This window comes from Rhea pennata, chromosome Z, assembly GCF_028389875.1.
Source record: "Rhea pennata isolate bPtePen1 chromosome Z, bPtePen1.pri, whole genome shotgun sequence".
Lineage (NCBI taxonomy): Eukaryota > Metazoa > Chordata > Aves > Rheiformes > Rheidae > Rhea > Rhea pennata.
Window position 1 is genome coordinate 67,208,158 of NC_084702.1, and position 16,158 is coordinate 67,224,315.

The window sequence follows — 16,158 nt, forward strand, 5'->3', positions numbered from 1 at the left end:
AACAGTGATCTGTACTGTGCAGTGAAAATATACAGTCTTAAATGAATCACAAGCCTCCCAGAAATGGTACACACATTCAGAAATGATAGGTGATAAGGTGAAAATTTGCCTTAAAATTGGCAAAAGCATGGATGCAAAACGTTTTAAATGATTCACCCTTGCACTCAGACTTGCCTATTCTGAGGAAAAATTTCATCAGAAAGTTTTTGCACTTTTTTCCTTTTCATTCTCTCCTAGGCTGCAGCACACAAGTTTTTCTTGCAAGTGCTGACTCTTCTTCAAAACATCCTGAAGAAAATTATATTTTGAACATTTTGGTCTTGCTCATCCTGGCTCATCATTTTCCTCCCAGTCTTTCTCCTTCTGAAATACACTACTATTCCTTTTCTCATTTTGTACCAGAATCAGCAGAGATGAAATCTGGCTGTGTGAGTATATATTTTCTAGGTATGCAAAGTGCAGGTTCTACCTCAGAGACAGAAGCTATGAGAGAGAGTATCATTTAAGCTGATTTCAGTTGGCCAATTACAAGAAGCACAATTTCTGCATATGCAGATTCAGACTTTCCAAGACTTGTCAAAAATTTTCATAGGTTCAAGAAGAAACACTTTCTGAGCACTCTCCTGATATGCCCACAATACTCCAATCAAGTTTCAACCTTTGCTCCCAAGTATGGACAGCACACTATCAGTCAAAGAAAACGTTGCCAGAATTGTTTTAACATTGCAACACACTGCATTTTCTCCAGTATTTTCTTGGAAATGGCTAAACTGTTTTGGCTGAAACTTTCAGGGGAAAAAAAAATAAGTAAAAAGAAAGAAAAAGGAGCCCAATATCATCTAATGGTAAATTTTAGCCTAAAAGCCTAATATTTGGCCAAGCAGGAATTAAGCTAAAATGGAAGCATTATTTCGATAGATCTCAGTAATAGGCAATACTGCCAACACCTGCAAAAGGTAGTCCATATAAAGGCCAGAGAATTAATGAATAGCAATAACAGTGGGGAGCTCCAAGCCAAAACACCATATTGGACAGTAACAGAAATTGATAGCAGGTCTTAAATTTGAAACAGCCCATAAAACTGGTCAGTTCTAAGTATTTTTACTGTCCTTGTACTGTGTGGTATTATGCTCTGTCTATCTGTCCTACTACGTATACAGATAGGTGCACACATAAAGTCCTCAGTTGATGCCTTCTTCTAACAAATGAAGGTATTTCAGTACGGATGCATCAACCACTAAACCAAATTCAATAAGAAAAAGTCCAGATTCAGCAATTGTGAGACATGATTTAACAAAGCAGAAATGTTTCTGGTATTTGCCTTTATAATTACAGAGGATTGTTCAGCAGTAATACACAAAAAAAAATTGCCAGAAGTCATGTGGCACTAGGCCAACACATAATGTATTTAAATACTTTTATGTTCATTAAGGTTCATATTTGAAAAGAAATAAACAAACAAAAAGGCACCATACAAATGTAAGCTTTGGTGCATCAGGTTGTTAACTCTGAAAAGCTGGAATGAAATTACAGCAAAGAAAAACATGTGTTTTATTTTAAAAAGAAAACCACAAAATAACTTTTGGGGGATATTAAACTGCAAAAATCTGGACTAGAGAATTTTATGGGTTACTGTGGTATGGGCTTCTTAGGCAATCATACTTCATCTAAATTCCTCAACTCATGATGAATAAGATATTAATATGAATTTAATTAAAGCCAATGTACTATCATAAATCAAGAATTAATCATTAGTCCATAGTAATTTGTTTTTTTGAAAATCATAGGTAAGTTAATGTATAATTTAGGGTCAGATACTCAGCATCTGAGTTTTTTTTTTTCCCCTTAAAGTCTGCACTTAAATTACTTAAATTTCATAACTTAAGGTCTGAGAGAATTACTAGATGGAATTATATGCAAGAGGCCAAATTACTAGACTTAAAGGTCCTTTCTGGCCACAGGATCTATTCCTTCACTTACTCAAGAGGTGGAGAGCAAGTTTATGAGGCCTATGTCCCTATATCCCAGGCGGGCAGCTCAAACAGCCACCCGCAGCTGGCACACAGAAAGTAAGCGTCAGGCACGCTGTGCCCTCTGCACACAAGCAATGCAACTAATCCCTGCTCAAGTGCTATCCTAGGCTTACCTGAGTACAAGGCTTTTCTGGTAGCTGGCTCACTTTGGACCGCGGGCAAGACTACCTGTCTTAACAGATCATCGTGCCAGGAGCAGTGTTCCTGCGTAAGTACAGCACCTTTGGGCAGCAAACTATTTAGTGCATAGCATGACCCTGCACCGGGCACAGCACACGCGCACCAACACGGGCTCTGTATCACACCCGCAGGCTTTCACTGCGGGTTCTTCTGCATTGGAGCAGTATGTCCTGTCTGCTGGACCTCTGCATAGCTGGGGGCTGTTGATTAACAGTGGCTTTGCAACCACTTAATCAAAAGCAGACCTGATGGAACTGGAAGGCATAAAGAATCATCCACAACTGGCATTAATTTATAAGCATTAAACAGTAGAAAAAACTAGTCTGGAAAGTTTATAATACAGGTGGCCAAATACCCATTTGAATGCCTAAGGCCAAAATCTAGGTAGGAATAGCATTCTCAAAACCCACCTCATTCCATAAACACAAACTTCCTTAGTAAAATCATAGAATAATGTAGAATAATAAGTTAGAAAGGACCTCCCGAGGATATCTAGTCCAATACTCTGCCCAAACCAGGCCCATCTTCAAAGTTAGATCAGTTTGAGGTGATTATTATTGCTTTTTAAAAATGTCCAAGGTTGGACACATTTCTCTTAGCTTCTCTGGATACCTATCCAGTGCTTAGCCATCCTCAAAGGAAAGAATTTTTCATATATCCATTTGGGATGCCCTTGCTTCAATTTGTGACTGTTGCTTCTTGTCCTTTAGCTGTGCACCTCTGAGCAGATTTGGGCTCTTCCCTCCTCCCCTTTTTTTAATATATAAGCTCCCATCAGGTAGCTTATAAGAAAAGAAAAATTAAATCTATCTACTCTTGCCCTTCCCTGCCCCCAGCCTTTTCTCTTATGGGCTAAACAAACCTTAACTCCGAGTTTCTGCTTGATTGTGCTCTCCTGTTCCTAACTAGTAACCCTCTGCTGGACCTTCTCCAGTCTATCAACAGCTTTCTTTTACTGGGAGGCCCAAAACTGGGCATGATACTCCAGGTGTGGCCTCAAGACACATGAATAGAGGGGAATAGTCACTTCCCTCAACCTGCTGGCTACGATCCTGCTAACACACTCCAGCACATAGTTTGCCTTCATTGCTGTAAAGGCACACAGATGAGTCACACTTTGCTAAAGTCCAAGCAGTCCTGAGCAGATAGGGATCTAGCTCAAACCCAGACTTCGACAGAATCAGAGAAAATAAGTATTCATCTGCTTATCTTGCTCTGGTAGAGTTGATCTGGCAGATTTATTTGATGCAATACAACATAAAACAGCTGGCTAAAAGGGAATTCTCCACCTTGCAGATATAACAACCTAGTGGTTAGCTGACTCACACATACGCATTGTGGAAACTGGTTCATCTCGATGACATATATGAGGGGTTTTGAACTTGTGCATCTTCAAGGAAAGTACTTCACCTCTTGACTTCTCCAGGCCCAGAGTTTGTTGGAAGGACAAGCCTTAAATGATTTGTCTTAAATTAAATTTTGATGAAATAGAAAATGAAACAAAGGCCTCATGCTTGGTAATCTCTAATCACCAGGCTTTATAATCACTCCCACTTTCTCTGCTCAAACAAAGGTGTAATTGTTTCAAGTGGAACAACTATAACAAGTAGCAGTGAGAAGTCTCCACCAAGCACTTTCTGGGAGGTAAGAGAGGTTAAAATCCCCCACTTCTCCACCCCCAGGCTTGGAAATTTAGAACATAAGGCTCCCATACTCAGAGTGATTACATTTGCCATTGATTTGCTGGTTTAAGGACACCATATCTGCTCCTGACTTTTTTTTTTTTTTTGGGGGGGGGGGGGCGGAAATGATAACAAAAAAAATGCCATTTCCTTAGTTCGTAAGGGGAGGAAAAGTGGAGGATAGCTTTGGAAGATGGCTCCAGGCTATGTCTTTCAAGGATACAGGTAATTCAGTCTAAACGTGAAGAAATATTTAACAATTGCTTTGAAAAGAAAAGAACTACCTGAGATAAGCAAAAAAGCCAAGTAGATGTTAGTTCTTTAAAATCTTTTGCTTATCAAATGTATAAGGAGAGATGACCAACTAAACGGGAAAATAACAACAAAATATTTATGAGCCTCCTCCAATTTACATTTTCTTTTCCTTTCTTTTTCTTAGTTAGTGTCAGGGTCCTAAAACACGATCAATACAATGGGAGTTCTATGAAAGGCTCTTTTCACAGAAAAAGCCTGTATATTCTGCCATTGCTTTAATTTGTCTCAACAGAAAATTACTTAAAAAAAAAAGTTAAAATTAAGCAAGCCAAGAAGAATCAAGGGAAAGAAAAATAAGGTATGTATTAGAATATAGAAAGGGATGGGCAAAGACAAGGAAGACTCATTTCAAGTGTTTAACCTTGTGTAGGCTACTCAGGAAATGTCCTGAAAGTTCAGCTGCACACCACTTCCTCCTGCAGAGCCTGATCCAAACAAATGAGGACCACATACTTATCTTGGCATCACATGCCCCTTGACATTAGCTCTGGCTCTAGTCATAACTGTTCAGCAGTGGCACAGGAGGGCTTCCACACCTGCTGAGCACTTGCAACCTCAGCTGAAGTCAGCAGACACTTGTGGAGGATTTCAAGCTAACCTAGGCCTCCCAGTTATTTGTAAGCAGAGGAGCACGCTCTCTTTAAACTATTTGCATTCTCTGTTCTTCGGTCAGCCTGCAAACCACACGACTGACAAGGCTATAGTAATGCTTATATTTAGATACCACGTTAGAGTAATGTGTTGTGGATGCTAATACAGAGGCTTCTAAAACCTATAGTTTTCAAGCTGGTCTGTGCAGTATATACTAAATTGCTAGTGCTGTTGCTAACAATAGTGACACAACTGATGTGAGGATGACTATTACTTGTTCATGCTAATGCTAACTAGGGAGGTATTAAAAGTCCCCAGAAGTCAACAGTAAACTTTTCTCAGAACACAAAAGGCATTTCTGAAACTTCCTATCTCATTCTCAGATTTTTCAATTAAGCACAGAAAAGTGCTTTGCTGGATTCACACTGCATAAAATCCAGCCTCATCAAGGAGGTTGTAGTACTGATGCTTTCCTTTGTCTCCTATTTTTTTATTTATTTGTTTTTAATTTTTTTATTTAAACCCAACAGTGCCATGTTTACAAAACTCATACAGGTTGCAGGAGACTAAAATTTAAATAGTTTCTCATCCTCTCTCGCATATTCTGAAGAGTCTAAGTGTACTCTGAGTGTTTAGTAGGATATGGAACGGGACCTGAAAATAATGTCTGCCCGCTCTCCGCATTGCCCTAAAGAGTTGGCTGGGGCAGTATGTTTCCTCATCTGCCTTAACTGATAACAATTATTCTAGAGCAAAATGATAGAGCTTCCACAAGAAGGTCTAGGAAATTCCAAAATATCCAATAAGCTGATGCTTAGAGCTCTTTGGTGGGGTCCTCAGGCAAAAGGACAGCTGCCCTCACCAGAGAGGCATCCCAATTGCTTGGCTACTGAACAAAGCAGGATGCTGGCTGAGAAGGGGTTAATGTGTTTCCCACACACCTAAGCAGAAGCACAAGTTACCTTGAAGCCTGAAACTAAGTACTGAGCTACTTCAGCATTTCCTGTTGTCTAATTTAAGTAGCTCTCTATTCAACATGAAGATCTTAAAGCGTTAAGCCCTTTCCACGTGCAGTAGGCAGACACAAGAAAGTTCACCCTGTGCGCTCTGTAGGTAGCGGGAAATGTAAGAGAGGAACTAATTTTTTCTTTTATTTTCCTCTCCATGTCTCTTGCCAGGACAAGAAGCTTCCAATATTAACTTCATTCATCATAAATAATAAAACTGTCAAGGACAATAGCATGTCTCATGAGAGCACGAAAGAGAATTGTCTCTGCATTTGGCCTGGTCAACAGAAAATCTCCCACCAAGAGGGGATTGACAGTGAATTTGGCAGCCTTTTTGGCAAGACAAAAGACACAGAAAAAGAAATATCTACATTAATAGAACAGGGTGAGAAATGGGGAAAAAATGAAGAGTTGCCATACTTCACAGGAACAAGAAAATTGGTAAACTGCACTAGCCTTAAGCATTTATTAAGTGCTCAGTCTCCATAATAATTAGCATGGAATAAATATGGATATATTAACCTTTAAATGGGTTACAGGGGTGCAGCTCTGGTCTAAAGGTGTGAGGGGTACTGTACAGCCATGAGTTCGCTGCTGCAAGTGCCAGTGCACCCCACTGTGCATTGCAATGCCTGCTGCTACAGACAGGCAGCAGTTAAAGTCCTGGATATATCCACAGCTGTCTATATCTGGGAATTCAAAATAAGTTGCCAGGATGATCTTTTAGGCACTTGGGCTTGGGTCTTAATACGTTATAATTTATGGTTTGACTTGCAGGCAGATGAATTTCCATTTCTGGACTGAAGTCCAACATGCCAAATGTGCTCATCTAGAAACAGTATTTTTAGGAAGAAATTGTTATAGATATTTGGAAGATGGATTTTCTGCCTGTTTTTTCAATAGCTGAGTACTGGGTTCCATTCATTTCCAGTGGAACAGACAGTCGCATCAGTAAAGCATGTATCAGAGTTTGCCAAATAGAAATCTGTTTCAACAATTTTTATTTACTAGAATCTCTGATTTAACCTAGCTGATCATAATTTTCTAGAGTGCCAGATCCTATTAGCTAAATTGATTTTGAAGCAAACAAATTGAGCCCACAGATTTATTTGGCTGCTATGATCAAGCCTGGTTAATGGACTTGGAAGGGTTTTTTGGGGGGTTTGGTTGTTTTGGGGGAGGTTGCTTTATCTTTGCTAAATGATAAACACACTAAGTTGGCATATGTTGTCTTCTTTTGGAACAGAGGCAGTACAGGGATCATCTGCCGTAATTTAGCACGCCAAAGTGCCAATATCTGCTATTGTACTAACTTAACTGTTCTGGTGAACAGTTCAGGTTCCTGATCCATCTGATGAAGCAACGGAACTAATTGTTAGCTGTAATTCAGCAGGAGAAAGAAGGGACAGCAGAAAGCATCTAGCAGAAAAGAAAGTAGACCATATCCTATTTGAAAAATAAGAAGATTTAAAAAAAAAGGAAGACAGAAAATAAAATAATTATAGAGACAAAGGAAAAAGGCTACAAGCAGAGTAAAAGTAAAGCTCAGTGAACCAACAAAGATACTCAATTAGTTGTATTCAACTGCTAGCAGCATTTATCTGGGGCTTTATTGTTAACCTGATCCATTAGTGGAACTGCTGGCTTCACAGTTGGTTTCCTTCAGTCACCACTATGTACTGGCGTTCAGCGAGACATTTACAGTTCTTCGTTCCTCTTGGGATAACTTTTTGAAGTGGAACAGGAACTTTTTGCTATTCAGGGTCCTACAGAGTTCTTTTGCCTGGACCAACTACCAGGTGTGCATGTGCTTTTGAACAGAAAGAGCGATGGAGAGAGGGAGGAAAAGAGGGAGAAAGTCTAAAGTAATTACTACACTTGAGTTGTTTTACTCATTACTATCATTATGTCTAGAAACAAATTAGCGATGTAGTATCACTCTGACTTTCCTAACAAAATATCTTTTTGTGACTATAAAATAGCAGTAGAATAACATTATTTTCAAATTTCCATAAAGCAACTAGCCTAAACTTAAGATTTCTCAAGTTGTAGCTCCCAATCAAAAGTCACTGAGATTTTTACCTCCATAAACTTTTTGCCAAAAGACATTTCATACACAAACAATTCAAGTTTTCTAAAAGTAGCTTTTAAAAAGCTATTTTTGTTCCCACAGCTATTTCTCCATGAAAACCCAGTCTTGTATTATAAGCAAAAGAATGTGATTCATACAAGTAAGACATGCTAGCAATTAAGATTGTAAAGCAAAAATGAGCCAAGATTTCTAAAATAACTCTAGGGAATGACAGTCTCAAGTATCTGTACATCATATTAGCCTTCTATTCTACTTCACTATTGCAACATGCCCAATTCATTCAGAGGAGATGCTCTTTTTCCCTTGAGAAAACTGCATATAGCACAATTTCTTTCTTGTTTAACTTGCACTATTTAGAACATTTTTTTTAAGAGAACATCTTTCTGCTTTTGCTATCGGTTGGAGACTACAAATAATTGATTTAAGTTTCTAAAACAATGAGTCACTTTTAGCCACTAACACGCCTACATCAAATGCAAGATCTACAGACCACAGCTTGCAATTACTTGCTTTGCGACACTGAGTCTTTGTCCAAATTTCTCCCTGTTCAGCCTACTGAATTCAAAACTTTAGCTGTGTGTGAACATCATCTTTATCCCTGGAGGCAAGAGGAACATACCACCTTTGTACCCAGCTCTGGGAAGGGAGGAGAAGGGTTGTGTTTTTGTTATTGTTTCATGAAAGAAAATAATCTGTGAGAACAGTATGGTATGAATTTATCAGCCCAGATCTGTTTTACAGAAATCTAACATGGCTAAAGGTTCCCCACTCCCTCATAAACCATTTACATAAGAGCTGTTTATGACTTCTCAGTATTGCACATAACCACTTCAAACCACAGTACAGCCATTAAAGTTCACCTCAGCTCAGCAGGTTCTGGCCAAAACAACACTTGGCAATGGCTCTCTGGGGGAAACAGGGCCTCTGTAAGAGATGGTGGTAATTTGATGGCTACTTTGCTCAGCATTAGTACTGGCTTGTTTTCCACAGGACAACACAAAAGGGTGCTGTGCTAATGCAGGTGCTCATGCAGGATGAGAAATACAAACTACATCTTCCATGAATAGGGAAGAAAAAAAAACAAAAATCCCTCCTTCCACCCTAGTCCCAGCCATCAAACACAATGGTAACAACCCTGAAAGGGCTGCTTCCACTATCAAGCAGCATTTTCCTTCTAACACTTTTTTTTTTTTTTTTTTTTTTTTTTGAAGCATATGCAGGTTTGTGCAAGCTTGTGTCTTTCCAACTGGACAACCCATCTCCCAAAGAACAGCAGCAAACCATTAATCTGCCATAAACTTTGTCAAACCCAGACCAGAGAGTCTGGTACCTGGAGACCAGTGGAACATCCTACCTGCAGCTTTGATTCAGCTTTGTTTCATTTAAGTAAAAATATGTTTTTCAGTACCAGTAAGACTCTGCTTCAGATATGTAATGGAACAACAGTGACATCCATTGGCTAAAGTAAACCCAAATTGGAACTATTCATTATACATGAATTATTGCTTATTAACTATAGTGACATAAGTTGTTCTGCTACATTTTTATGTGATCTATAATCACTAGTGTTTTTAGGAGTGCCATAGAAGCAAAGCTAAGTTTCACACTCTTTCTCCAGGTCTTAAAAGAGAAGGGATCAGTAAGCTTAATTTGCCTAGGAGAGAAAACACACACTATACTGCAAGACACTGATAACTGAAGAGATTTCATTTCCTGAATATTACAATCCTATGAAAACTTAAAAGCTGGAGAAAATACCAACACATCAAAATATTTGCAAGATGCAGATATGGTTATCTTTTTTCTTTCTACATGGTAGATACTGCTAAAAGGCTAGACCCCAACTCCATTTTGAACTAAAAAAAACTGACCCTTCCCCTCTACCACTTCTTGCACATTACAGGGTGTTTTCATTAGTTTTTGTAGGGTTTTTTTTAGGAAACTACTCTATGTTGCCAGCAGTTTAAGAGGCTGTTGACATCAAGACTAGTCAAAGCATTCCAGTGATGCTTGTGGCAAGTCCTAAATACAGAAATAGTATAAATTTCCCCAATTCTGTTGGTACGCTAAAGACAGCATCAACCATTTGGGGTGCAGATCTGTACTGCAAGCTCACAGCTAAGAGGTTATTTACCATGAGCCTCAAGTCTGTTTCAGGCTGCCATTTTCCCCAAGAGAGAATCCTCATTTTTAAAAGTACAACTTTTATTTTCAGAGATATGGTTCTTTGTTCTCAGAAGCAGGATTTTAAACTGGGTTTTATTAAAACACATGGTATGTCCTTACAATCAGTTATAAATCAGTCCAGACAATGCTACATCATCGATTCTCTGATATATCATAAGGGAGTTCTATGCCCCAGTCTTTGTGCCATCAGCCACTTTTATCAGTAAGTTTTATGTCTTTAATCCCGTACTATTTCAATATCCTACCAGGAAGAAAATATAAAATGCGAGTGTGACTCCCCAGTAAATTATGGCCAAGTGTTGAGGTCATTCTATATAGTCCACCTATTTCAGTTTCGCTTTTCTAGTTTCTCAGTTTGGATGTTGTGTGACACTACATTCAATGTTTTTCAGAAGCTCAGTTTTACATCACACTATATCTGTCATTGATCAAAGCTATTACTGAGCCAGAAGAAAGCACATTTGTTCTGCAGTATCTATTCTCCACAAATCTATGTTGACTGATGGAGTTACATTACACTTTTTTTGTCTTGGAGCTTCATTAATCTACTTGTTATAGTCCAGGCTTTACCGGCCTAATCCTGCCAGCCTATATATCCTTTTTAGCATTTGACATAAAACTAACTTTCTTGTCTTTGGAAATTCCATGGTGTTCTAAGGTTTACTAAAAGTCAGTTAATGGCCCAGAGAACTTACTGGCCACAGCAGTCCATATAATCAATGTTTTAAATAAAAACTATATCCCCAGTTATAAGTGAATATTCTTTCTTCTTTTTTTCCTCTAAACACAAAACAGAAATATTAATTATATCATTCTCCACCTTGCTCCTGACAATTCTAATTTCTGAACACATCAGAATACAGATCAGCACTTAACATTGTATTCTCTCGGTCACTTGCTCGCTGGTTATATGTCACAGTTTCTTGAGCACAGTTTAATGCATGGTTTTGAGCAGAGAGTTCATGGCTGAATATTAGTATAATGCTTACTGGAAAAGGAGATGTGCTCTTTTATAAGATGACATTAAGCTTTATTTCAAGAGTATCTTATGGAAATCTAAAATGACTTGTATAATGGAGATGCTAAATCACCTAAAAATATTATTCTTAATATTATTAAGGCCAAAGCATTGTATATGATGGCAAACTGAACTTTACTTGCAAGTTCCCTGTGTTTTAATTTTTCAGGCTTTTTATGGCTGTAAAAATGATTTCCTTATTTATCCTCAACAGTCCTTCAGCTGACAAATTTCCCTACTAACACTTTTTTGCAATAGAAATAAAGTTATGAATATGACTTTCTGTTTCAGTGTTACTAGTTTATTCCCTCTGTCCCTACCCACAGTGTAACACAGGGATTAGCCAAACTCTTAAAATAACATTCGTTCCTAATTTTACTAAGACGTTGCTACTTTTTACTGCTTTAGCTTTTATTTTTATAAGCACTTTTACTGCTTCTTTCCTGGTGGTGGATCAGAGAACGTCATGTCAGAGGCATGCCTGGCATCAGGTATCAGAGGCATGTCTGCTTTGGCTTGTATTCATTTTTTTCTTCCCTCTCAATACACAAAATCAGACACAACTTTATTTACCCAAGTTTAATATTGGTTTGCTTTCAAATCTGCAATGATAGCTAATCATTGCATAGGACACTGCCACTCAAATAAAAAAATCATAACAGCTTCACCCATATATGACGGTCAATTAATATATAATATATATTAATATTATATATTAATATAAAACGTACTGATGAATATGAGCTTCGTAAAACCTTTAGTTATGGTTTATACAAGCATCCAGAATGCTCTTAATTTTAATACTAATTTTTAAAAGTTTGATTTTTGGTCTTGATTTATAACAATATGCTACCAGTTTCAAGCAACTAGTTCAAAGATTTCTACTAAAAATCCTGTGAACTGTTCACATGAGATCAGCAAGTTCAGCAGAGTTCAGAAAGGTATTATAATATACTCACTTGTTTTAAACTTGTTAATTTCTTCTAAACACTTAGATATCTGTAGAGATAGACCAAATCATGTTGAAAGCTGGGTTAGAAGTACAAAACCCAGAGGAGCAGCTTTGAATCTAGTCTTTTCCCTTCATAAAAAGTGATACTTCTCCAAAACAATCATAGTTATCCAAAACAAAATGTTTTATTCTGTCCTATCCTATCCACAACTAATTGTTTAGATCCAGAAATATTCCAAACAATATCAGTTAGGAGCGTAACACAAACACACTCCTTCCAGTTTATCTTTTGGCTCATCAGCCACATCAAAGAAATCGATTATTTGCCCAGCACTATTTGTATGACTGGTCTGTTGCATGGGAGGAAAAGTCTATGGGCTTGAATGGCTGTTTGCAAGTTCCTTATTAAGTAAATTGTTGGAAATTTTGATTTAAGCCTATTTGTGAGGACATTGCTTGGAGAAGGACAGACAGATGATGAGTAATATCTTTCACCCTGCCACTTTCAAGTTACATGGAAGAGTTGAACCTGATCTGAACCTGGATGTGACTAGGCATTTTTTTACAAAATGTAAATGTATTTGAAGGGAAATCACTGTCACATCTACTCCATTCTGGAATTGATTTGGCACTAAAAAATCAATATGCCGCTTGTCAGAGGAAACAATATTTCTCAAAAACAATCTTCACATAAACATTTGAGCTAGATCATTCCAGCTTTGCATCTTCACTCAAGAATGCAATTTAGTCATGCACTAACAGGCAAGCTGTGGTGAGAGGGAGAGATAAGTAGTGCTGGCACTAAACATTTAATGGGTCTGCTTGGATTGTGCTTCACTTTGATATTCAACTAAATTTGCACACATTCAGCAAGTTCAGAGATATCTCCTCCAGCCTTGTGCACAACCTCCCATTTTAAGTGGGAGTGGAAACCATAGACTTCAGCAGCATCAAGTGCAAGAGAAGATGTGTTCTTAAGTACTTACTTGAGCAGAAATGTTTTTCTCAGTCAGAGCCTGACAGAGCAGCTAATATCTCAGAAGAATATGAGGATGCTCTCCTGGCTAATATAAATATGATTTAATTTTTTTTCCCTGATACTCCCTTTCACTCATTTATTTTCTACTGAGGGGGTATCAGGATGAAAACAAGACTTTTTCTTCTACGAGTTTATCTGATCCCTCTTTGATGTCTCAGTCTGCATTAGTAATCCCTGGTATGAGGCAAAACAATAATTTTTCCAGTAAATGGATGTGCTATGAAAGACAAGGTCATGCAACGAAGTGTGGAAAAAAATAGAAAGACAACAGATATTCTCCAGCCTACATTCAAATGTTTAAAAAGTAGGGAAAGACTTCCTGAGTAACACACAAGAACACCACTTTCATGATTTTTCCTTTGTTTCATTGAAGTGATATAATAAATGCTTAGTACTCCCAGTAACCACATCTTTAAAAGCTTTGTTTCTACCCTTGTTACTGACCTACTAATTTCCCTCTTTTTGGAATAAGTGGTAACAAAGATCAGGATGCATATTTTTACTGTGCATGCTTACTTTCTCTGTCTTTCAGGTGCTCTCTAGTAATGTAAGCAAACATCATTAACCAGACTAAGGATGTTTGCTTCCTTTCATCTAGCAATAGTTACAAATGCTACAGAGTAGAAAATATGAGTCAGAATCATAAAGCTGTTCAGACAAAAAAAACTCTGATACACATCTAATTTCTAATATTAAAAACTGAGCAATGTTAGCACTTTGCTATTGTATACCACTATCTCTATAGTCACAGAAATCTGACTTAAAGCCCATAAACTTCAGGTTTCTTAAAGACATCAGCAGATACAGATTCAGGCCTTCAGACACTGCTAATACTGAACAAAATAGAACATGTTTTGTAATCTTATGCCCAGATCCTCAAATGGCACCTAGGAACTTAATTCCTACTAGATCCTCGTGGGAATGAGGAGCTAAACAGGCAATATTCTCAAAGCCTTTTCTGATCTGAGCCCTAGATCGCTTAATCCCTCAATACAGAGCTGAGCACTTACCTCAGAGAAAGCTACATCCATGGAGAACAGTGCTTCAAGAGAGGCTCTTCAGGAGTGAAAACTTCCAGTTGCAGGATATATGGCTAAAAATTTCCCTTAGCAAAATGTGCAGTTTCTCCTTTTTGCTTCTTAGTGTTTATTTCTTTGCCAGTTCATCACAAGTTACTTTTATTCAAAGCATTATGCTTTGGGGAGCTTCCACATCAAGAGATTATGCAAATAACTTGGCTATCTGCTTTCCATCTAGCAAAACAGAGGCTAGTGGGAGCAAACGTTTGAAGAAAAAGGTAAAAAACCAAGTGTTATTTTCCTCTACGTACCCTCCAGTTTCCAGCAATTTCTGGTCAAGGGAATTCTGTACCTTTGTGTTACCGTAGCTTCCTTCCATTAATTTGACTAATGGCTTTCAAAGCCTAATTTCTCACCTTCATAACCTCCTGTCTCACGAGACCCTAACAGACATTTAGGCAGCGCAAGCAAGTGAGGGGATTACGTAAGATCTACCCCAAAGAGGTGCACCTGGGCAGACTGATGTACAGCACTACTTCCTGTGTGGGAGCAACAGGAGGAGGTGCTGATGGGGCCTTTTGGCAACACATCCTGGGCCCCTTAGAATAAGCCGCATCAGAATACTGCAACTTGTCTGCAAACAGAGCACAGTTTTCCTTAGCCTGTATTTTTGGACACTTATTGCTAGAAGCCTTCTCAGAGGCCTGCTCCCCTGGAGCCTAAAGCAGCAAAAGCCTGTTGTGTGCAATCAGCATCTCTGATGATTGCAGCTGCACTGTCCTCTGCTCCCACAGCTTCAGCACATCAACTCGCAGCCAAAGAGTAACTGCACCTGCAGCACATTCAGTCCCAACCACCTGCTAACAAGTGGCCAAGAGTTCAAACAAATCTTCCACTTAACTCAAGTTTTAAACAGAATGGAGCTATAGGCTCACCATACATCAACCATATCACTTGTCAAATGCCACTTCCATGACATTTCTCTTTCCACCATCAAGTTCTGCTCATAAATATATTGGCACAAATAACATTTATTGCAAATAGTGCTAGTTCTTGTTTACACTGAAGTAAACAAGATCAAAATATGTCCTTCTCATGCACCACCAAAGAATACATTACAGATTATTTGTGTGTGGTGTCAAGTCTTCAGTCAGAGTCATTATTATTTACAGATATCAGAAGAAAAAAGGCTGAATGCGGATGCTTGATAAGGTAAAGAGGAAGATTTGCATGCTTATATGCTTAGGGATAAATATGTCTTTATTCTATAATGAAAAGCCTGTCAGCCATGTCAGAGCTGGTATAGTGAATAGAAGCTGTAAAGGCAGCTTATGACCACATAAAGGATGTGACAACAAAGATGGAAAGAAGGGGGTCACTAAAATGAATCCAAGAGAATTCAGAAAGAAATTGAAGGCAACGCGTGTATGTTCACTCATACACAGAATTCATTAAAGAAAAAGTCCTTCTATAGCAGAGAAGCAGCAAATTCTGACAGCAGAATGCTATTTCTTTAAAGCTCATTTCTCCACCTATTGCAATACAGGCAGACAATTTGAGCTACAATATAGAAGTTTTAAAAAAGAAAATGATTACTGAACACCACACACTAGCACCAGGGCTTCACATAGTGAGTCAAAATGAGTTCTTCCATTGACATAAAAGGGTAAGAATTTAATTCACGGAGTGTAATTCTGCCCACAACACATTTAGTGTATACCTGCTTTAATATCTAGCATTCTGGAAACACTGAAGAAAATGTCCACTTGAACTCTGAATAAATAAATCCCCCTTTCCTCCTTCTGTTTCTTAAATGCTTCAGTAGGAGGAGCATATGCAATGATCTAGAATATTACTTTTGCCTTTTCTTTACAAGACTCACATTCTTTCAAAATTTCTCTCTTACTTTCCAGGTCTTAGGACAGGAGGGAACATCTTAAATTTAATTTTAGTTGCCTGTTATTGAAGAAGAAAAGAAGTCCTTAGCACAGAAGGCTACATCTTGGAAGCAAAGGAATTCCATAAGAGCTGTGAAGAATTAAA